This window comes from Colias philodice, chromosome 7 (assembly GCF_061535455.1).
Source record: "Colias philodice isolate Cphi_HAF_F1 chromosome 7, ilColPhil1 Martin Lab GWU primary, whole genome shotgun sequence".
Taxonomy (NCBI): Eukaryota; Metazoa; Arthropoda; class Insecta; order Lepidoptera; family Pieridae; genus Colias; species Colias philodice.
Window position 1 is genome coordinate 5,848,320 of NC_143092.1, and position 26,048 is coordinate 5,874,367.

The following is a 26,048-nucleotide window of genomic DNA, read 5'->3' on the forward strand; positions in this document are numbered from 1 at the left end:
TCTTGTATCGAAGTTTTTATTGTAATCTGTAACACAATTTAGCGCAAAGAGTGACGTTTCCTTTATTTGCGCTATAAAGAAAAACAAATGTATCCTTTCAGAGATCTGAAATAAACTCCCTAAAATTATTAATCTTAATAATTATAGCAATTTCAATTCAATTAAACTATTCTACAGTTATTGTGATTATACAATAAAATTTGAATAGATCATACGACAAAGGATAAAAATTGCATGAACTAAATCTTTCTAATAAACTTTATACTTAACCGCGAATACACATTTTTTAACTATTATTAAAATTACAAAAAACAGCTTATCAAGAATAGATGTATTTTCTCTCCGTACTGTATTCAGTAACAATGCTCGCTATTGTTTGCTTTAAAAAAGAATAACATAACTTGAAAATCTCATAATACAAAAGGATTGCCGCGATTCAATGTAACTATGAAAAGTAGTTTCGAAATGAGGAACGTTGCTTTTGCTATTAAAAATCTATAAACTTTCTTATTTTTGAATTTTAACTGCACGTTTTATTTAAACGATTGTACATATTATATGCAATGATAAACGTTACGATAAAAATATCTTCATTGTACAAAATGAAACAAAAATCATAATTAATACCAGCTATAAGCCTATAACTAGCTATACAGTTGTAAAGGTAATGAGCAGCCTTGTCACTTAAAAGTTATTTATTTCTTCAACTCAATCCTTAGTCCTTACTCAATCAGATAAAAACTAAATTAAAATAGATCATTTAATCTCAACATAAAAAGCGAAGTATGTGTTGATTATTGTCATTCAAGTAAAACACGCTGTTGTAACTTTCAAAGCCATGTAATTTAAGAAACTTACCCCAAGTCGACTTCAGATACGACTTATAATAAATAATTGGTAAGAAACTTACAGTCATTAGTCGCTCAAACATTGAGTAGTGTCGCTTATTAACTTCCCAGTCACACAAAGAAAAATAAACAAATTCAATACCATGGACAAAGACAAATCGATTTGTGCAAATAGTCATTTAACTCGTTTACAGTTCAGTCATGTATAACCGTCAAGAACTTATTAATTACCAAAGAGAAAACGGCTGAAAACAGAGAAAAAGTGTCACCTTAAAATACCTTTCGTACTAAATTACGGTGATATTTTGAGGGTAAATATAAATTCAGTGCGCATAACAGAATATTGCCTTCATAATAAGCCCTCCGCGACGTTATTCCATTCAAGTCTCTCTATTTCCGCCTTTATTTCGGTTGAAATCTCAATGCTTTCAATTTGTAGAACGTTTATTTCATCAAAGTTATTTTGTGAGAAGTGAATTAAAACATTTTCTTAAGATTCCACTTATAACTAACTTATTAACTCAATTTTCTATTTCTATTAATCTTACCAATTAACGAATGTTCTTATAACTTTTATTAAAATTTATTAAATTCTTTACATGTCATAAGTCATAACTAATTACCTTAATAGAAAATTTTCATACATACAATATAATTCTATATTAGTTAATTATTACATTAGAATTATTAAGCATAAACACTACCAGAAATTCTAACATCACAGCTTCACAAGAAAAGCTCTGTAAAGCTCTATAAATGCTTTTAAATAGCAAGCTTTTTAACACGTAATAGATTAGTTAAATCGTTTACTGGAGTAACTGTGGCTTATAAAATGCATACGTGATTCTTTATTCCATAAAATCTATAATAATTCAAATAAAAAAAAAATCTCGACGAAAATGTTCAAGCTCTAAAGCGTAATTATTGGTTACTTCTTTCTATAACTAGGTACTAACCTTAAAATCCTTAAATACAAGATTTAAAAATGTATTTCAAGGAAGCACATCGAAACATAGAATGTAAATAATTTCTTAAGAAATTCAAAGGGTAAATACATTATAAGTTCAGGTCAAATCATTGGAACTTCCCGCTGAAACGTGCTTCAAACAACAATAGATACTTGGAATGCTTTAAATGATCGCTTCAATAATAACTTTCAAAGGAGGATATTTATTTCCGATTTATAATATAATAAAAGAAACGGTAAACTTCTATCACTAACTGTGTGGGAAAATAACTTTTCTGTGAAGTATTTATTATAATAGGATCAAAGCTTCAGTTGTTATCGACCTAGGTCAGAATAATCCTTAAAACTATCCATCTCAACATAAAATAAACTGAAATTTTACTCGCTCTGTATTTCCTTTCTGTATTGAAAGATTAAGTCCTCCGATTTTCAACACGTATTGTTAATAAAGGTAAGTTTTTCATACCTACCTATATCAGATATTTAATTAACAATGTTAAATATTCAAAAGCTATATTTAAATGTTTGTTTATCCCTATGAATAAAAAAAACCGCTTTAGTATATTATCTTCAGTAATTAATACAAAAATAATGATTAATGTAATCTTTAATCTTTAATGTTAGTTATAATTGGCTTTTGTTTTTAATAAATGAAGTAGAAACCTAGTACCTATTAACTATGTATTATTAAAATTTCTCAACATTGCTTACAAAATCAAAAACATTCATTAAAATACCTACGATTTCTGAAGCGAAATCGTTATCAGAAAACTAAGCTTTTAATGAAATACGCCACCATTAGTCACTCGACATTCTTGACTAAAATATTTATTGAATCAGTCAAGTTAATTCTATCGCAAAATAAACCATATTGCACGTAAGCTAGCTTGGTTACGGATCTAGGACATGGGCGCGGCTCATGGCGCCTCGACAAATCCTCCGAGTGCATATAAACTAATTGCTCCAGTAATCCTGCAATGATAACAATTTACCACCCAGTGCACCAAGTAGTTATTGGATTATACCGGATATTCTACAAAGGACGTAACGAGATTTTACTAAACCCGTTGAGACGCATTCTAGTTCTGTAATAATTAATGTTCATGTTAGTGTTGCCGCTCGATAGTCCACTATCGATAGTCTATCGATTAACTATCGATAGTTGGGGAAAAGCAATAGTATCGATAGCACTATCGATACTATCGATAGTGTCGATACTATCGATAGTATCGATAGTCCTATAAGCGTAAATACTATCGACACATAGCAATACCATCGATAGTATCGATACTATCGAAGCTCAATATCGAACGAACTATCGATACTATCGATAGTGTCGATACTATCGAAGCTCAATATCGAACGAACTATCGATACTATCGATAGTATCGATACTATCGATAATATCGTCCCATCGATAGTGACCTTTTTCTCGATAGTATTGCTTTATCAATAATATTATAGTGGATGACAGAGAACTAGATGTTAGAACTAGATGTCTCTTTATTACAACGATTAAACCAAATACTAGTCTTAACTTTTAAACTGAATCATAATATGGGTCGGTGGCACTGACTGACCCATTATACCAAGAAATCGTGAACAATACTATTGCACAATTTACTACTATCGATAGCTCAAAACTATCGATAGTATCAGTACTATCGATAGTATCGATTGTAGTTGCAATATTCAGTAGCAATAGTATCGATACTATCGACAGTATCGAGAGTATAGCAACTATTGGCAATCAATACTATCGATTTTATCGATACTATTGCAGTTCATCAATAGTATTCCATGATTAACGCTATCGATAGTATCGATAGTATCGATAATATCGATACTATCGATAGTGCTATCGATATTCTGACTTATTTTCAAGGTCAACTATCGATAGTCAAACTATCGATAGTTCGGCAACACTAGTTCATGTTAAATTTAAATAAGAGTGTTGAAAATGCTTAAGAGCGCTTATTCAATTTTACGCAAGTCAAAATCTCCGCGATCTATTACGATAGATCGCGGCTTGCGCATTCATTTTACTATGAACAGCATAGGTCCACAGGAGAGCGCCGAGCAACATGTCCTCTCTCTGGAAAGGCTCGCTGCCGACTGATTTTAATCGGGTCGCGCGCAGTGTTTTATAGTACTTTAAAAAAATTTGTAGAAAAATAATAGAGGTACCTTAGTTGATTTTTTAAATTTTATCTTATAAGTAAGACATTCTTTTATTGCAATATGTATAAATTATATTCAATAAAGTCAAATATCTTGGTGAAAATAATCATTTTGTTGACTATAATTTCTAAAAAAATTCACATTGTTCGGATTTTAATTTCGTAAGTTAGGAGTCCAAAATAAAAAAATCTTTTAACTAACTATTTTAATAAGGATTTTTGCAGTTAGTTAAAAATAATTGTGTGTTAGATCTGTCAGCAATTTCAGATATTTTTAGCTTCGAAATTGACACTAAAAGTGAAATCAAGTAATCATCGGCTCAGTTATCTTGATGGTATTCACAAATACTGTACTAATTGAAAAAAACTCTTAACTAACTACATAGACAATAAAATTTCCTAAAATTATTAGTAATTCATATGTTTGTAAGATAAGTGGTTGATTCACAATCTGGTTTGAAAAATCACATATTTGAGCCAAACAGCGCACGGACCGCGTACACGGCCTTAACCTATGCTGATAAAAAGACCTTTCTCAAGTGTTTTGTAGTTTCAGACGTAATTTATTTTTTACTTGTTTACTTTCACTAATGCTCTCAAGATTAAAAAAATTTGTACATTATTGCTCTTATATATGTATGTTGATAGACGACACAAGTTTAGAAATTCCAACAAATTGATACTGATTGATTGAAACTCTAAATAAACACGGCGAATAGAATAAACGGTACAGATTTATTAATATTCAAATATGTACAATGTTCCCGCGTCGATATGCTTTAGTATATTTACAGGGTGTTAATAAAACTCTCATTCGAGTGGATTTTCAACAAAAATATTATTGTTGTTGGATCGAGTGAGGCATCCCGAGCGAGCATAAATATTTGATACTGAGCAAGCAATGCCGCGTTAACCTGCGCTAAAATATGTGCTTTATCACTTCTAATCCTTGTTGTATTTTTATAACACAACGTAAATCGTTCAGAATATAGTGCACTTGCTTTTTGTGCAACGTTTTAACGTGCTTTAAGTTTTTTACTGGGAAACGAATGATGTTTGTAAACATTGTTTTTTAGTATTGTTTAAAAGCCTGGGGTGCTTTCCGCGTTTTATTTAGTTTATATTTTGAGAGTTGTAAAATGCAAAGCAGATGTTTATTTGAATGCATTACTGTAAAAATGATATGATTTTCAATATCCTACGATCTTAAAAAATTCCATCATGCCTTGAAAATTTCACGAAATGACACGATTGATAGAACAGTCTATTTCATCTGCAGTTAATTTCCTGCTAAAGTTATTAGTTTGCAAATTCGCAAAATGAGGCAAATGAAAAGTCGTGTTTCCTAATGGTATGCAACCAACGTTGCCGTGAACATCGCGATAATTAGTCGGGAATCCATTTGGTATTGCAAAGCTTCTTTCTTTGCAAAGGTATCGTGTGGTTCTTAATGTCTCTGAAACGATATTCTTGTCAGCCAATCTTCGTGTTTAATTTTTTTTAATGATTTGACTGGTAAATTGGCATATTCTGGAATAAGATATGAGTTTGTTTGTCAAAGCTCTAATAGTGCTTTGGTTTTGGCAAATATGCTTTAACAGTTTTTAGTTTTTTATCAACAAAATTTCTATATTTTAAAGTCATACGGTACTTAAATCTTAATTATGTTTTATTCTGAATTTTCTATTCTCAGTAAAAATATACGCTGATTTCTTGGCGTTATTTATTTATATTATTCGCGTCCCGATTTGTTGGCTCCATTCCTTTATATTCAGAAGTGAAGGTAAGCGGCTTAACTGTAACGCTCTCATTAGAAGATTCTTTTGTACAAATCGACTGTTACTGAAACTCAAGGTGATGTCTACAGATCAAGATACATGGTTTCATTTCAGTTTAGAAGACATATGCTTCGAGTTGTTATTTATAAAGTTTAGGTAAAAAATAATTATAAAATTTTCTAAGGTAGTTGGGGAGGTAATAAAAATGGGTAAAAAATTATTAATAACAATGTCTATTAAGCGGACGGATTAGTTCTTTCCTTGCATAATAATGCCAATTAAAAGCGGATCAACACAGGTTCAAAAACAAAGAAAAATCTGTCTCGCCCAGTACGGGGAAAGTTAATCTATCCTCCACTAGAGGACTTAATTATTTAGTAACTTTGTGAAATCATGCGACGATGGCGGACACGACGCTAAAGTTTTAATACGTTTGCAACAAAACGACTCCACACATTATTTCCTCCTTCCCAAAGCTCTAACCACTTATACAACGAGCAACTATTAATGATTCTATTAATTCCGAAACAAACGAGGAGGAAAACCACAAACATTAATTGTCTGTAGTCCACCATTTATCTACAACATCATAACAAAGAAAAAAGAACGCGCAGTTATCAATTTATAAGAGTGATCCAATATCGATAGTAATGATACCAGGGGTTGATATTGCTCCTTATACGGCAGACCTTTGACCTCTCGAAGGGTCAACGAGAAATACAACCCGTTTACGTTTGTCAGAGTGTATGGTAGCTGTATCCATTCTGATTACAGTAAAAACGGGCGAAAGCAAGTTGAAAACTCCCGCACAATGCGAGCGTAAAATGCAGCAATATTGTACTGCTTTTGTCTGACTTTTTTGGAAAACATCAAAAGTTACGTTATACATACGTAAGCGAATGCTGATGTAAGAAAATTGCGATTTTTGAACAATATGATAAAAGGGAAAACGTTTATTGATGAAGATAATTATATGTCAATTGTTAATTCATCAAGTTGAAAAATAGAAAATTCACGGATATTTGTTAACGAACACATTAAAAATAAAAAAATAAGCCAATATCACTGAGGATTGCTGCAGCTGATGAAAGAATTTGCAGAGCTTGGCTTTTCACCTAAATTAATCTGTCCGTCAAAATTAATCCCTGCCTTCCCGCTTTGCATATGCATTTTGCATCGCATATAACAATATAAGCGATGATTGTGAATAAAACTATCAGAAAATATGGACAAGCCATCAATTTGATTTGATGCATCCCAACAATATCAATTTACAAAACAATCGTATTACAATATCAAATGAACATTTTCCTGTTAACATGCTATTGTGACGTCATGCAAATATAAATCAAAAGACATGAGGATTGAGGAATAAGTAAATGATACTAGACGTCGAAGACACTTGGCGGCGCCTTGTACAAGGACAAATTATTGAGGAAACGTTTAGAAATACCGCAGATATTATATACTATACGTTATAACCCGCCAGACGCATATTCAACTTCATCGTAAAGGATTATTGGCGGGAAAATGGGAAATGTGTTCGTATTCATTTCATGTTCATGATTTTCGTTAGATGACTCGTTTATCGGCTTATATTATTATGGTTGCGAGATGTTTCTTCATAATTTTCGTTTGATTCTGGCTTTGACTCTGTGATTGTTGTTTATTAAACTTTGTCTGAAAATATTTGTTGGTTCCTTTATTTTAGAATGTGAATATATCTTTGCAATGTCCTATAACCTCGACTATTGGGTTATTTAATGATTACTTATTACTTGTGAATGTTAACCTAAAAACTTTACCATCTAAATTAAATCATTATCCATCTTTGTATTTTCTTTGTGTAGGTATTAGTTAAAAAAATAAAAAAGAATTAAATGAATGCCACAAATTAATATTAACTTCTTTCAAGTAAATTGCTTTCTTTTATACCTAATTAGACTTTATTATTTTGTTATTTCAGTGTTCCTTTCATCTTTACTTTGATTGCGGAAAATGAAACGCTATTAAATCGGCTTTTATTAATTGTAATTTTTCTGTCGTTCTTTGCTCACCTGCTTTTAAAATGTTGGACAAACGCCCAATAAATAAAAATGTTAGTGAGATGATTTTTTTTCGAGTGATACTTAAATAACTAGTATCTATAAATTTAAAAAGCAAAGACAAACAATTTATCTAAAAACTGCCTCTTAAAATTTATCAGCAATGTCAACTACATTATAGAAATTGCGATCTTATTATCATTAAAAACATAACCAAACTAATTTATCCATAAAATAATTTAACTCAAAATCAAAACATCAAAACACGTGTAACATCATGTCCTTATATTCTATTAAAAACATGTCAGTTACTTTCATAAAGTCGACAAAGGAAAAAAGCTCTAACAGTTTGCAACATGATACTCCTGCCATGCCCAAGAGCATTCTATTTCACGGTAGCCTGTTGCAATGTAATAATCCTAATGACTGTTTTGTTGTCTAAGTAATACATTAGCTGTTAATCCTCGGCTTTGTTTGTTAATATCTCTCAAACCGCACACTCCTTTGACGTAAGGATCAGTGTATATCAATATCTCGACATGCCACGCTTTGACTGGATTAATAACGTTGGAGATTGTGTTAAATTCTGACTAATGGGGATATGGGACCGTTAACCTTTCGTATCAAAGGTTTGTAATTGTAAATATTAGAGGTTACGTCTTTGTTTGTTTTATTGTTATGTTTTAAGCCTATTTATCGACATGTATTTTAGTGTTACAGTTGTCTATGTAACGGTGTAATTAAACAGTGTAAAAGCTAATACAAAATGCACCCAAGATGACTTTTTTTCTAACTGAAGGGAAATTCTTACAACTATACGAAATATAGCACTACGCAAAAATTTTATAGCAACGTTCACCTTAAATTTAAACTTACAAAATTACAAATTATGTAAAGTCGTAATATAATTATTGTAACATAGTTTTATTTGAACTTTTATTATTTTATTGTAATTCATTTTAAGAGCGAGCGCCCACGAGCAACTTAGTTGCCCGGCAACTATTTTGTCTCTGTCGCTGTCTCTTCGCAAAGTTTTGAACGATGCGCACACGAAAGCGACAGCGACGCAACTTTTTCTTTAAAATTTTCTGCATTTATCAACATGGATTTCGAAGAGACGGTTGTGGTCTGTGCTCTTGTCCCGCATAGTTCCCATTCCCGTGGGATTTCCGGGATAAAACCTATCCTATGTGTTAATCCAAGTTACCCTCTATATGTGTGCTAAATTTCATTGTAATCGGTTCAGTAGTTTATGCGTGAAAACTGAAAACCATACATACATTTCCTCTTTATATAATATTAGTTTAGATATGTAATCGTAATTGAAAAAAGTTAAGTAAAACGAAATAACATATTTTTCTATGGCGTCGTTACTAGATTACGTTGCTGAATTTTGTTGAACTGTCAATGTTGCCTATTAAAATGGCTCTACTATAGACAGAAAACTACTAATAATAAAAATAACTTAATTAAAAACAAAATTATTAATTTATTAAATAGGTTTGAAGTCGGTGCCAAGCACTAAGCACTTAGTATTAAGCCCGTGCATCGACATCAAACCTTTTTAGTAAATAAAACATCTAAATAATATGTAGTAATTAATAATAAATGTAATTATTATTAAAGTGAAACTTTTATTACATCGTCTCAAACTTTTTGGTCTGTGTAGCGCATGTCGCGTGTATCGCGGCTGCGAGTAGGTATACCTACTCGGCAGCCGACCGTCACGCGACATGCGCTACACAAAGCAGTGTTCGGAACCGTTCGAACAGTTTCACTTTTACCGTGGTTTCATAAAACCACACAACATTTTTTTTTGCTCGTGCGCGCTAGCTGTAATAATATCAATATCAATCTTTTTTATTTTTTACTTTTCCGTTTTTGAAGTCGGTTGTTTTTAACGAAGTTATTTTTATTTAATACTTTTTAGTGTATTTTTCAACACAAATCAAACGAGCCCAAACTCGATAAAGTTGAGTCAATATATTACTAAGTTCCTATGGCCACCTTCCGATTCCATCATCAAATCAGCGCTATGTCATAATAATGTTTCATCGCTATCCAATTTACATACGTATACAAAATTTCAGCTCAATCGGTTACCTGGAAATGAATCAAAGTTACTTGCTACATTTCAATTAAGTCATCGAGACCAGACGAAAATGCTCATAAAATAAAAACTACTGGGCTTATCCGAATAAAATTTATGGGACCAATTCCACACCATTCCGCATCAAAAAAAAAAAGAATCACGTAAACCGGTTCAGAAACCTCGGAGTAATCGGTGTCCATACATAAAAAAATATACCGGCCGAATTGATAACCTCCTCCTTTTTTTTAAGTCGGTTAAAACTACAGTGTACGAGAATAAATACGTTGACATAAATAGGTATTATCGCTACGCCGGTTACGCGGCAACTGGCCGGCGGCCGTCGCCTGGCAACATTTTTGTCGCCGTGCGCGCACTTGCATTGAAACCAATAGATAGGGCGACAGTTGCGTCGCGGGCTTGTCTCCGAACCCGCGGACAAAAAAGTCTCCCGGGAGTTGCGTCGCTACGTACGCGCACTTTCATACTAGCCCATGGCTGGAGAGACAAAATAGTTGCGGAGACAAAATTGTTGCGGAGACAAAGTTGCTCGTGGGCGCTCGCTCTAAGAAACATCTGCAAGCGAAACAGAAACATAAGACACATCATGTTATTATTAACAACATACGAATTTGGCATTTCCGAACGCGTCGTAAAACAGAAACTTGTTATCATAAATTGGTAGATCTGCGACAAAATTGACTGCTTATACGCGGCAAGAATCATTGCTTGCTCATACAACAGACAATATCTTATCTCGCACAATAATATAACGTGTTCTCGATGCAAATTTACGATCGAATCGATGTTTTGTTTCCAAGCAAATCCTATTTTTATAGCGTTTCATAAATAACTGTATGCTTCGCAGCATTTCGTTTAAATTTTAAACTGAAATGATTTTAAGTCATATAACAAGGACACCCGACTGCGTCTGTCTGTGTATATGATAAATTATTATGAAACGTTACGATTCTAATCACTAAGATATTTTCCTAAAATAATCAGTTTTAAAAGATATTTCGAAGAAAAATTCTAATCGGGTTAAAATATTATTTTTAATTAATTCTGAAAATATGCACTATATTATAAACAAGCTTTCGGAAAACAGTCAAGAGATGTAAAGTTCAGTAAGCTATGGTGTCACAAGCAGAGTCAGTAAAAAATAAAGGAATAAATGGCGTTGTAAAGTTATTCAATGGACGCCATATCCATTAAGGACGCTGTCACAAATCTGCGTTACTCAAATTTAGGTATCTAACGACGTAACTTTGTTCGCGGCAATATCACGCTCACGTAAACATAGCGCATTCCATTTTATAGACCATCTTCATACTTGATATTATTTTTAATTTTTGATATTATGTATTTTTATTGAAATTAATTCCAGAAGATTACTAGGAACTTTAAAAATTCATTTTGTTACTTTTATTAGTAGGTACGATCCTAATAAGTATGTTAGTATATTCAAACAACTTAAAAAAGTGTGACTATTTTTCATCATTATTTCATTGAATAATAATCTATGAATTGTATACAATATCAAAGCTTTTTAAGAAATGTAGAATTATTATCATACATATGATGTTACCGGCACTGTATTAAATCCGGCATTGTATACAATTCTTAGTAAATGTATGTTATTCCGAAAAATAGTCGGAATGAAATAAATTATAGGTATTCGTCACATAACACATTACCTAGGATACTCTTAAATCTGAACTTTTCCTACGTAGCAAACACATTTGCAAGTGTGGGTAGTTTTTGGGGTAGCTATTAACCAATATGAGGTCAAAACTAAAATCCAAGATGGCGCCGACGAAAATTTTACATCTTTTCGTCATGGGTGTCATTTTCAAGGTTTTGGAGTAGCTCTTAACAAATATGAGGTCAAAACTAAAATCCAAGATGGCGCCGACGAAAATTTGACTTTTTTCGTGATGGGTGTCATTTTCATGGTTTTTGGGGTAGCTATTAACGAATATGAGGTTAAAACCAAAATCCAAGATGGCGCCGACGAAAATTTGACTTTTTTCGTGATGGGTGTCATTTTCATGGTTTTTGGGGTAGCTATTAACGAATATGAGGTTAAAACCAAAATCCAAGATGGCGCCGACGAAAATTTGATATCTTTTGGTCATAGGTGCAATTTTCTTAATAATAAAGAAGTAAACTAAAATAAAATAACAAAGATTTTCGTCGGCGCCATCTTGGATTTTATTTTTGACCTCATATTGGTTAATAGCTACCCCAAAAACCATGAAAATGACACCCATGACGAAAAGATGTAAAATTTTCGTCGGCGCCATCTTGGATTTTATTTTTGACCTCATATTGGTTAATAACTACCCCAAAAACCATGAAAATGACACCCATGACGAAAAGATGTCAAATTTTCACCGGCGCCATCTTGGATTTTAGTTCTGACCTCATATTGCGTAATATCCACCCCAAAAATCATGAAAATGACACCCATCACGGAAAGATGTAAAATTTTCGTCAGCGCCATCTTGGATTTTATTTTTGACCTCATATTGGTTAATAGCTACCCCAAAAACCATGAAAATGACACCCATGACGAAAAGATGTAAAATTTTCGTCGGCGCCATCTTGGATTTTAGTTTTGACCTCATATTAGTTAATAGCTACCCCAAAAACCATGAAAATGACACCCATGACGAAAAGATGTCAAATTTTCACCGGCGCCATCTTGGATTTTAGTTCTGACCTCATATTGCGTAATATCCACCCCAAAAACCATGAAAATGACACCCATCACGGAAAGATGTAAAATTTTCGTCGGCGCCATCTTGGATTTTATTTTTGACCTCATATTGGTTAATAGCTACCCCAAAAACCATGAAAATGACACCCATGATGAAAAGATGTAAAATTTTCGTCGGCGCCATCTTGGATTTTATTTTTGACCTCATATTGGTTAATAGCTACCCCAAAAACCATGAAAATGACACCCATGACGAAAAGATGGCAAATTTTCGTCGGCGCCATTTTGGATTTAAGTTTTGTCAAATTGCTTTACCCCACCAATCCGTTCAACAACCCATAAAAAAAGAGGATCTCAGTCAACATAATTTTTAAAACATAATTTTAAATTACAAATAATTGGAATATGAAACTTATACAGTTTACTCTTATAAAGTATCAAATATTTCAAATCACGAAAACGACAGTATACGCACAATAATCTTTTTCTAATTCGTTTTTATTTTTGGGACGAGGAGCGATACACCCGTCCTTCCAAGAGCGCTTCTGAGCGCGGTCTGACGACCCGCGAGAGCAAAATGTATGAAGAAATCGACAAGTATTTTTAATTTAGCTTATAATTGAAATAAAATTTTGATTTAGATACAAAAAAATTATCACAATCTATAAAGGACTATATATCCCTCAATAATTTATAGGTAAGAAGATAGATTAGGCTTTTAATTTTCTTAAAAGTGTACCGGTTTAGACCCCATTTTTTTGCATTTTATGCGATCATTGTGCTGGGAAAACCGTTTTTCAGTGACAATTTTGTATGACGTCGTACAATTTTTATAAGATGATCGTAGAACTGAATATATTATCTTTAAATTAAGATATTACTTTGTTCTCACGTGTAAGTGCTTTGAGTTAAAATTGTACCGTAAAATAGCGGTTTTTGTTAAAAATCTGTTATAGCACCCTTAAGCCTGTGGATACACGTGGCCAATTTACTGTTATTATATGAATAAATCGTAGGCACCGCTGTTGTAAACCAGCAATTTGTTCGAAGGCCGTATTCCGGGAAGATATTATTAATTTTTTATACCATAGCAATAGATTAATAATTATGAATTTTCACTTGAACGTGTTTGTGTTATGTCTTAAACTCATGGTTAATTTGTTATTCCCTTTTCTAATCCTAAGACTTTTCATTTTATAGCGTAATTACTAATTAGTACAAAACTTATAGATACATTATTACACTATTAACTAGGTAACAGAATAAAAATTGTTTGCAAATTCAGAACAAGTAGGCACGCTTGCTAATCGCTACAAACTTTCAATTTCATCGAAAATTCAAAATTCTTTCACTCTGAATAGCATTCATTATTCGTATTCCGAGAAATCCTATAAGTATTATTTATTAGGAAAAACTCTCGTATGAAAATCCTATTAACTTAAGTCAAATAGCTTTTAGGTGATACAATTAGGAATGGCTTTGCACTGTCCTCTTTCGTTTTGTTTTAGTTATTTTCTTTACCTTTATATTCCATAAATGGTTTATATATTTTCCGTTTTTTTCTAAAATTAGCATAAAGCGAGACATACAAAAGCGCTGCATTTTGGAACTAGTAATTACGCTTTCATTGCGACAAATCTTTATATGTATAAATAATCTTTCACCGCTTATAACTTTGGAACAGCTTAACCACAGAGCTTAACAGATTTTAATGATTATTGCTTAGTTAGATTTGTTACTTCCTCGATTAGGATAAAAACTGTTAAAATTTAAAGTAGGTATATCTAGCCGGGTAGAGCCGGGGTGAGCAGCTAGTTTTTATATAATATGTATTAATTTGTTTGAGAATACGGCCGCTGCACTTCACTTCATATTTCTGGCGTATATTAATGATTTTGTAATTGGACTGTCACCCGTGATCGTATTCATTCGCTCCATTACGTCGATAGGTCAAAATAATTATAACATTATTCAGACAAACGAGTACATATAAAGGGGATCATTATTTAGTACACTTACGGTTTAATTACCGATTATTTTCATTACAAACTTTAATAAAGTTTTGCCATCGTTATTTTGAAAATGGGTGTCATTAAGTAGGATAAAACTTTGTAAGTAGTAAACAAAATATTAAACTGTTATATTAATAACTCTACGCTTAAACTTAAAATACTTGCAATATCATAAACGACTTTCTGAAACATAATATTATAATGTTATTACTATGGTTGTATTGTAATAAGATTCATAACGGAACTGCGTTGAACATGAATAAAAATTCACATTTTCTAACGGAACCAAAAAGACTAGACGTAATATATTATATTACTATTGTATGTTTCAGTGCATTAAAACATATTTCAATTTATTATTTCAATATTGCGTTCCAAGACTACAAATATCATACAGCAAATATCGGGTAACTTCACCATAATAATATATTCGAAGACTAAGAAAACTGCTTTACGATGTAGCAAATATTTGTATTGAAAATGTTGCCTGTTTCAATTTCATATTTCTCATGATATTACAGATTAGATTTTGTTCCATTTTATATCACATTTTCAAATGAAGTTTTCTTGTTAAATTCAGACCTTATTTTTTTATAATTTCACTCTGTATTACGTATAAACGATTTATTAATTAAAAAATAATTAAGTATTTTGAATTCACTGAAAAGCATATTTAATTCATATATTGTTAGGCAATAAATTTCTTAATCCTACTTCATTATTGAGGCACATTTTCATTCATAACCAAAATTTAAGACTGTCATAGTATAAAATTAAAATACACTTTATTTATTTCTTTAAAATGTTAAACTAAGCATAAATAGCGAAGCTTTTGTAAAAACACGCTTAATGTTCTTACGCTTCACAAAAAAGCGATCGCGTCGCTTAGAATCGATACAGAAGCCGTATTTTCCGCTTTATGGACTTTTAGGGGCATACAACCTTTAACCTAAAACTGTCTTGGGCCAAGGAATTAGATTTAACGGTGTGGTTATTTGTCTGCCGTTTTGCTGGTTTGCAGTGGTTCACGGTTTTATCGTGATTAAGCCTTGTTTAATATTTCGCTGTAGATAACTACATTTAGATGTTAGTAATTATACTAGTAGAGATTTTAAAGTTTATTGTGGTGTTTGACCTTAGTGTTCAACAAATTTGTGTGTTCGTATTTTCGAAGATGACCAAAACTTAATTGCCTATATATTAACATTAAAAAATATAGTTTATTTCATAATGTAGAAAGAATGGTAATGACAAAATCATTAATTAATATTTTTAAGTATACTTCAACTCAGTTTTTCACATATTTACAACAATGTTAATCACACAATTTTCGTCTTTTTTGTTTAAATCCTAAACAGCACAATACACGAGTAACAAAAACATCTTCATTTAAAAACAGAAAACGTTCCATTATTTGCAGACTTACGGTTTATTTTTATAAACTCCAGGTCAACGTAAAGTACTCCCTTTATTCGTCACATCTAGAGCATGACTTATTCCTTGAGCTCTAATTCCAAGGCTCCTTCATCTATTTCGGGAGCGACCTCAATATAATAAAATTCAGGACACCTGTAAACCGTAATACTTGGGGACCGATAGTGGCTTTTTCCAAATAAACTCAGTCATTTATAATGTAGTTTAGATACCTTCAATTCAAGGGATTCGAACTTATTACAGTTTAAGTAAACGTGATTTAAATAAATACTGACTTCCACAGAACATATAAAATCTGTGCTGACTTCTGTATCGTTTTTATAGGAAATAATATCATGCGTCTGTATTACTCTTATAACCGACCTTTACAATATTAATAGTATTATTTAAAATGTTAAATTGACGAGCAAAATATTACTTCATCTATTCTGTTGCAATATCTAAAGAATGCTGGTAATTATAATTTATAAGTACTACTTAGTACTTAGTCCATACAAATAATTTATTATTCAGCGTATCACAAAGAAAGTAATGACAGCCTGGCCTGTATGAAAACCGCTATACAGTTGGACCGTATAAACTTTTAGGACAAACATCCCACTAAAGCAACAATTCAAAAAGTTGTTCAAATATATTTGCATACAATCGTCATGTAAGATTAAAATGTTTCCACCAAAACAAACACGATATAGAAAAAACGGAGGCAATTTTCAATTATTCACATGCCGATCGCGAGCCGTTATATTCAGGAATAAAACCAAATATTTCCTCCGGGTCCATTGCTCAATCCGACTGGAAACCGACTGTTTTTTATTCGACCACAATTTATTTTATTGAAAATATTCCCCTCACAGTTCGTTAGTTGCGTCAAACAATGATATCCTTTTTTGTTTCAGGTAAGATCTTTGACAGTTTCGTGCGTTGCGTAAGTACCTCTTTACTACTAATTTAAATTAGGCTAAGGGTGACTGTGAGTTTTTAGAGCTGTTCTTATTTATATTTTTCTTAGACCCTCTAATTATAATAAAATTGTATTTCGTTATTCAGAAGATATTTAATTTATAGTACGATTAATTCGAACATTCCGCCAAGGGCGGTTCATAAAATTACACAGAAAACACAAATTTTAAATAGTATGTTCTGTGTTCATAGACACTATCTGGAAGAGCTTAATAACTCACAGTTTACCATAGTCTAATCCCACACAATTTGATACAATCGTGATGCTTTCACCAAACAGATAACCCGTGTAAGTGAGGTGAGTTACAGATAATTAATTGTAAATCAAATGCAGCGAAACAATAGAAATGGGTGTGTTCACTTTCAAATCAAATCCGATTTCTTTTGTTCAGATTCAAGTTTGTTACGTAATATGACTAACTATGTAACACACTAGATTTTATCTTTGGGTACTATAATGTTTTAGTAGCAAAGCACATTACAATATGCAAAACAAAATTTTCGCTTTCTCCACTTTCTATATGAAAACGCATTAAAAATGACGGGTAACATAAAATGGATTTTATGTTTTTATCCGCTTTTCTTACGATAATAAATAACGAGCTAAAGACATTATATTACCACGGATAATATAATACTTTACAAATAATTATACCATATTTTTCGTCTTTGCTTCTATTGCTAGTGAAATAAATAATTTGATCGTATTTCCCTAAGATATCACAACAAATATGTCTTTAATCAAGATACCATAATTATTTGATACAGCTTATGCCATAACAATTTCTAATACCTTCTTAGTTTCGTATTATCGTAGATTGGAATACACTACAAGCCACAAGACGAAACACATCGGCACGTGATCGCAGGCTAGGTTTAGTCTGCCGAGCGGTGGAACGGGGAATGTAATCCATCGTCCGGTGCGGTGAGGCGGCTTGAGACGTGTTCCGCTCATGCCGCCAACGGGAGGGAAGAGCAGGCAAACCGCCTTTCCTGTTCTTGGCTTGCGCCTGGCCTGGAGATGGGCTGCCGCCGAGGGGGTCGCGGAAGATTTCTAACAAATACCCGCGGCCCCATCATTAAAGCGGCTCGACGGAACACAGTGGGGTTTTAGTCGGTAAGGATCCGACATAACCCACGGCTCCTTCCCCGGGGGCCGTGGGTATCTTTGGAAGATTTCCCCACTATAAAAAAAAGGCTAGGTTTAATCTATAGAGCCATAAATACGAGTCAAGCGATTATGACGCCAGCAAATTATCTCTGTAGAGGTCCTTGAATGGGTCGTAAAAGATCCACTACACTTATATTGGGGTAATATCTGTGATCTCGGTCATGCAAACGACTAAGTGCCGACATCTTGAGGGTGGAGGAAACAGCCATGTAATGAGCCGATCGTATCAGGCTAATTATTCACCTCTGAAATGTCCTCGTGTGAGGTTTTTTCTGTTTTACTGTTAATGAAAGATAAGGCGGAGTGCTCCAGTTTGCAATGCTCTGTTATGGGTTGTTTGCGGCTTAATAGCTACTTACACATTCTGTATTTCATAATTAACGCTATGAAATTTTCTAAAAATACACAATTATATAATGTATAAAATATTTTGTTACAAGCATAAGAAGCTTCGAAGTAAGCTTTTTGTCAAAAAGAACTAAAGTGTATTCTTAATATTCAACTACATATTTTCCTATCGTCTATCGATATAATAATATCAAGTTGCTTTAAATATATTTTAAATGATCTATGGGTTACCTACTAATGATAATGATATAATCGTCATTTCTCAATTGAGAGCTTTCCTGAACTAGTCAAATAACAATTTGAAAGTCAGTCCTCCACTAAATTATAAGTGTATGCACTAATATTATATTTATTTTACCTTGCCTTTGTTTCCTTGCAAAACTTTTTCATTACGTTAGGCATTTTTGTGCATGGACTAAAATAAGTTTTGTTTTGATCGCTTGACTTTGACAAATTGCCTTTCTTGTAAGTCGATTATAAAATCATTAGGCTAATAAGAAGCTTATCATAATTTTAAAGAGCACATGCACAGGTAGTGTTGATGTTGTTTTAATACATTATTTTCTTCCATTAATTGCTTGGGGCAACTGGCTATATTTTAGTTTAGTTCTAGTTTACTAATTAGCTGTAGTATAGTAACTTTACCCACTATACAACCCGCTGAAATTGATCTGTTTATAGAAATAGTATCTTCAAAAAATATAAATTCAATCAAGCGATGTTAAATTACATTTATCTAGAAGAATTCTTTGCTTTTTATTTATGTTAAATTAACCATAAAGTCAACTTATGGCAATGTTTTTTATAGCATCACAGGAAAATTTTATAATGGACAGTTTTGTAACTTTGTAGAAACTTTTGCGTGTGTTTTTAAGAAAAATGTTTTAAATTGTTATGAATCCCCATAATAGAGTTCAGAGTTTGTCGGTTTTCCCTGAAAACAGTAAAATAAAGTCATTGTCGCTATTTTTAATGAGTAAATTTACATTAAAAGTAAGTAAGTAATTTACCGTATTTGTTTAAATGTTGCTTGTATTTTCTTGTGATATTTTATATTTATTCTTTAACGATGGGTCCAATTTGGGTTAAATATTATTTATTAATCAATTCATAGCTTAATCACAAAATATTAACACTAGCCTAATCTTAAATAACTTCAGCATTCTTACTCTCAATATACACTATTATCATAGAAACAACAAGAAACAAACAATGTTTAAAAATCATATAATCTCGTCATGCTCTTGAAATCGCATCAAAACATTCCATGGCATTAAATAATGCGTATAAATGAATCATGACTAATATTTCGTTTATTTTTCGGAAGGCATCTCCTTCAATTACAATCAATTATCGAGATATTTTGTGGGAGAAATCGCCCGTATACACGAATTAGTGTTGGATCGTTTGATAAATATTGGCTTTACGAAATACAGCTTGACGTATTTAGTTTCGGAAATCGGTGACTATAATTAATATTAGTTCATTTACATTATTGAAGCTTGTTTCATAGTTCATTCATAATTATGAATAAAAAGACCACAGAGTAGTTGAAGGAAGCTCTACATAGGTGTTTTGTTATGTCTTAATTAATTTTGCAAAAATCAGGTCTTTCTTTACCTACTTAGGTCTTTCTCTACTTAATAAGGATTAATCTGTTACGTTTATGTTATTTGTATGCCTTAAACTATAGGCAGCTCTTATTTTCTGTACCTAATATAATATGTAGAGACATTTATTGAAATTCATTTATTAAATGACTCTAGGACTACTCTAAATAAGGAAGAAATAATATAACAACCACATTAAGCTTGTAATAGTTTCTTTGTTTTTTAAAAGGATAATTTACATAACTGTAGAATTGATAATTGATCCTATGTAGGTAGTACATAGTAAAAACATTACTACGTTTGCTATTTATTGGATTTATCATAAAAGTACAAAAAGAAGGCAGTCTTTTAAAATGTAAAGTCAGCTAGCCAATCACGTAACGCTATTTCACACCACGGCGCGCTGCAGCGGCCGCCACTAGCGTACAACCGACAACGCTTCTAGAACGTCCTTCCCGCGTTTTGTTGGCGCATGCGTTGTACTAACGCCATCCCTTTCTCGCGTATTGCGCGGCAGTCTCCATTGCGCAGTGAGACGCGCCACTAGCGGAAACGGTACGCGAAATCAAAACAATTACGATGCTTGCCGACTTGCAGTCGCAGGCGGCCGAACGTCAACCCTATGCCCAACAACGTGGCTTCGACATCTGCCACTCGTCTCCAACAAACGGTACTACTGTTTGTTTATTTGTATGCAAGCTTGAGACGTAGTAAGTAGATGAATAGCGGTAGTATGCTATGAACTATTGCCTTCTACGCTACAATAACTTCGCTTACTCTAAATGCGCTTACGTTTAATAACTATAAACAGTATTGTAATAAGGAATTACAATTTTTTCTTACGCAGTGCTTATTGCGCGTTACATTTGGAAGCAAAGGTCATAAAGGCGCTAAGGGGGGTAACCGGCACCTTTAGAATAACAGTCTTATTATGGGTACGCTTTGTTGCGTTCACAAAATAATCTTACTTTTTTGGCACCGGGACCTTCTAAAACATATGAAAACCAATTGCAACAAGACTGTTTCGAGCGGTTTCGAGACGTCAATCGAAAAATTGGAACCGGCACGCTCTCTTTGACATTTAGCATTCTTGTTATAATGTCAATAATGACAGTTTTAAGCAATTTTAGTGAAGTTGTAAATATGGAACTTTTATAACATTATTTTGATTATTATTAAAAGAATACACATCAAATTTAAGTGAAACGTATGTAGTTGGAAATCTATTTAATAAATGAAGCTTTTAAAGAAGATAATACATTTATTATATTAAAAATGCAAAATTAACATAACTACATCGGGTTGTTCCAAGAAAAGGCTTCAAACCTTTTGATTTAAGAAGAATCGTGTAAATAATTTATTATTGCGAAGTGCGCAATCATCACGAGTCTCTATGAGATATGGGGGCAGCATATGAACAATCTTAAAATACAATTATAACCTACAGATTTATCTGTGTAAGATAAAAGTAATGTAAGTACCATACCCAATGCAAATCTTAAGAGTATATTTAAAAATACGTTTGTTTATGTACACATTCTCCACTTGTTATTTCTCTATATAATAAAATGCAACCCTACTTATTCTCTAAACATAAATTTTATCTAATACCTACTTAATGTAAATCTATAAAAGATTGTTTATTATTTCTTCTTGATTCAATATATTTTATCATGTTATATTATTTATATAATAAAACACTTAAAAGTAAATCTACACTCAAATGCACTACCCATATTATACTTATGTTAGGGATCTCATTTAATTTTGAGAAGTAATACCATTATTTATTTCCAGGTTCTACAATCAATTCCGAGCACTAGGGATAAGATTACCCAGCGTAACCACATGGAAGCATTGATAGTATTCAAGAAACTATAAAGTGCCAGCGCAACATGAATATATTTTTTTCAATAGGAAGCAATATCATGCTTTAAATGTATTAGTGCAATTAAAAACATATTTTATAAATCCAAAATCTTTATTTAGTCCTTTTTATTTATTCATTGACAAAACATTTGCTCCTTTACTTCTCTTGATAACATTTATATATATGTATATAAAAATGTAATAAAACATGGAATTATTTGAAAATAGATTTAATTCTATTTTGTTTAAAAATAATTAGGTATATTACTCAAATCCAAATTTGTAAGTAAATAGCATATTAAAAAGACCCTTGATTAAAAAAATAAAGTCTTATTTATAATACCAGCCTTTAAAACTTAAAATGCAATAAACAAAAACTTTATATTTACATCACAATGAATAATTCCTGCACTAATAGTTTAATGGTATTTATATTTTTATTTTAAATTTAAATCAATTATTGTATTTGCATAATATAGAGTAGATAAATAATTCAAAAACTTGCAGTACTTATGTATACTTTTAATTTCATTTTTACTTAAAATGAAAACAATGTAGGTACTAGTACACGGACGTCCAAGACAGAACTTTTTTAAACTGTTTTTTAACTAGTTTAAATAACAAAAATGACATCAAAAATATCATGAACGTTAAAAATAGTGTTTTTTCTTAATATGTGTGTGTATGTATTATCTTACAAGTGCAATGTATGATACATAAAGACATTTTAAGTTTGAAAAATCAGATGTTTTGCGCGAAGTGACAGTAGTACCCACCTCAACGCTTCGCTTATGAGGCGTGCAATAGATTTGCATTGGGTATGGTACTTACATTATATGGTACTTACACAGATAAATCTGTAGGTTATATTGTATTTTCAAATTGTTCATATGATGCCCCCATATCTCATAGGGACTCGTGATGATTACGCACTTATTTACTATTTAGGTACACGATTCTTCTTAAATCAAAAGGTTTGAAGCCTTTTCTTCGAACAAGCCGATGTAAAGTTCTATTATTATCTGATAACTGTCAAATTGTCAAATAGATCGCAGTTCGCACCGGTCCCAATAATTGAGTGAACTATTACGAGTGGCGTCATCAAAATTGCTACAAAAACAAAATCAGTTTAACGCTGCAACAAGCTTGCGTTAAGGGTGTCACGGTACGAAAAGACATAGTAATGTTATAATAAGCTTGCTATAAGAGATGCCGGTTACCCCCCTGGTCATAAACTCATAAGAGTTGGCCACCCCCTACGACTTGTTGCGTTGACAAACCGTATTTACACTGACTCTCTACTTAGCCGACAATAAAATTGGGGCATGAATAAGATAGACCGACAAACATCTATTTTCCTGTTTACTCATTCATTCATAATATATTGCCCCTCGTTCTTTGTGTTGTCGGAAATTACGACATCCAAATACTTATTCTCAACACGTTTTCATTCAATTACGCGTTAATAAAATGTTTACGTGTCAAAACTAAAGTTTTAGTAAGATTGACGATATAAAATAACCTGGAAATGAAAAGAATTCAGGTTGTTTACGACGTGAATACGATTTTCCCAATATTTTCCCTATTGTACATTCCTAACGAGAAAAACACTCGACTGCAATATTTTTAATTAATGAAAAAAAGAAAAATCTGATATTACACAATACACAAGCACGTAACTCCCTACTTGAAAATTAACAAAACAACGAACTATGGACGTACTTATGATTACAAGCTTCTTCTTAGCTTGGTTTAGAACCTTCATAGCCAAAGACAAAGTTACTATCACTGCTCAGTTGGCTGATAGCTCTTTATGAAAAACAAAACAATAGTGAGAATTCAACAATGTTTGACTATGAAAGCGTAAGTAATGTAATTAACAAAGTTTTCGCTAAAACAAACTGCGGCTCGCATCGCGTTCATATGTTAATCCACACTCAGTTGAGTTACATTAAAGTTAAACACGTACAAGCTGGAACAACACTCAGTTGCATTTGCAAATTAGGCAGCATAATGATAATTAATTTATGCCGCAAACAAAAACCAGAATGTACTGAAGATTTTAGAAATATTCTTAGGAAAGTAAATCTTAGTACAACTACATAAAGTACATAATAAAACGGAATACGAAATGCTGTAGTAAGATTTATTGTTACATTATAAATTATAATTAAAATAAAGCGTAATAAATTTAAGCAGGACGATATGGTATCTAGTAGGTAAGTCATAATTTCAGTGCTCTACAAATTATTACTTTTTACCGTATCTACGTAAATTTATATACTTTTTGGTTTAATTAATTCACATATTATAAAGAGACAAAAAAATTGTTTTAGGTATGTATTTTTTGTTCCTACTAGATATGAAAATAAAATAACATAAAAAGTGGTCGAATGTGGTTTTATTTCCATTCATTACTTATAAATTACTAGCTTACCGCCCGCGGCTTCGCCCGCTTTATCTAAAAACTAATAAATTATGTATATACTAAAACCTTCCTCTTGAATCACTCTATCTATTAAAAAAAACCGCATCAAAATCCGTTTCGTAGTTTTAAAGATAAACATACAAAGGGACATAGGGACAGAGAAAGCGACTTTATTTTATACTAGATATATATTGTAGTGATAACAAAGGCAGCGATGAAAGAGTTTCTAACACGACACATTAAATAACATTTACGAACACGAATTTAAATCTTCACAAGTCCTTTAAAACATTGAACAATCAATTGTCAACATTACATATGAAGACCTACAGTGACAGGTGACTACACTACCACGCCACGGTCAGACAGGTTGAGGTGACCTTTGGATACGGTCTGTCGTTGTCATACAATTAGATAATTCAGTTCTTTGGTTTACAGGTAATTATGTATGAAAGGATATTTGTTCAGGTATTATGTTTGTTTTCAGTGCATTATTATTTCATGATGTTATACAGTGCGATTAGAATTATTACAATAAACGCATAGCATTATATGTATTTTCTCAGGTTTAGTGGTGACCATAAATATCAATTTATTTGCGTAAAATAAAAAAGAGTAATTATCAAAAATTATGTCAAATATATTTTACAAGCACAAAGTTACAATCAGTAAAGCAGGTGAGAAATGCATACAACATGTTATTAGCAGAATTTATTCGAAACTATTAATTCATAGATATTAATCAAACTTCTAGGACATTACAATATTATAATAATCTGTAATAAAACTTTTCAAATAACACGTAATTACAGAAATTGCCTAAGCAAACAGATTTCAAATCCAGCTTATCACTACATAGTATAAAAACAAAGTCGCTTTCTCTGTCCCTATGTATGCTTAAATCTTTAAAACTACGCAACTGATATTGATGCGGTTTTTTTAATAGATAGAGTGATTCAAGAGGAAGGTTTTAACTTTTAGTATATAATTTATTATGTTTTAGACAAAGCGGGCGAAGCCGCGGGCGGAAAGCTAGTAAAATATAAATGCGAAAGTTTGTAGGAATGCGAATGGTATGGATATTTGGTAAGTGTTAGTGTATGGATGTTTTTTCGTTTTCACGCAAAAAAACTCAGTACGTATTTTGATGATATTTGATAGTGATGTAGAATAACTCATAAGCAAAAGAAATACCTGCTTTGCCCGCGGGTTCGTCTGCGGGTAAAGTTAGTTATACATATAATGATGTTTAATTTCAAATATACAATCTTATCGTCATGTAAACAAAAATAGAATAACTATACAACATCTTAGATATTACTTGGTTCAAATATGTCGTAAAATTAATTTCTTAAACATTGTATTTTAATTTGATAGGGTCTTGTCTCGTAAACAACGATTATAGGCACTATAATTCAACAACTGTACAGTAGTTAGAGAGCCTATAGGTGTAATTATTTAATTGTAAATTGTTTTGAAATAAAGAAGCCCTTTTATAGAACCCTATAAAATTCTTTTCATTACGGTTTAATAGAATGAACATTCCGAAACCGCTTTAAGTTTATAAACATTCCAATGCACATTCAT

At 32.0% G+C, this 26,048-nt stretch overlaps 1 protein-coding gene and 1 long non-coding RNA gene across 4 annotated transcripts in view; both read left to right on the top strand.

Annotated features, from left to right (window-relative positions):
- The window catches only part of Hers (Histone gene-specific Epigenetic Repressor in late S phase), a 172,476-nt gene that overhangs the window by 49,444 nt on the left and 96,984 nt on the right, over window positions 1-26,048 (top strand). The window lies entirely within an intron of this gene.
- Window positions 21,115-22,142, top strand: LOC149487083 (uncharacterized). Its single transcript, XR_016315874.1, has 2 exons — window positions 21,115-21,637; window positions 21,962-22,142. It is a non-coding gene; the product is annotated as an uncharacterized LOC149487083 (long non-coding RNA).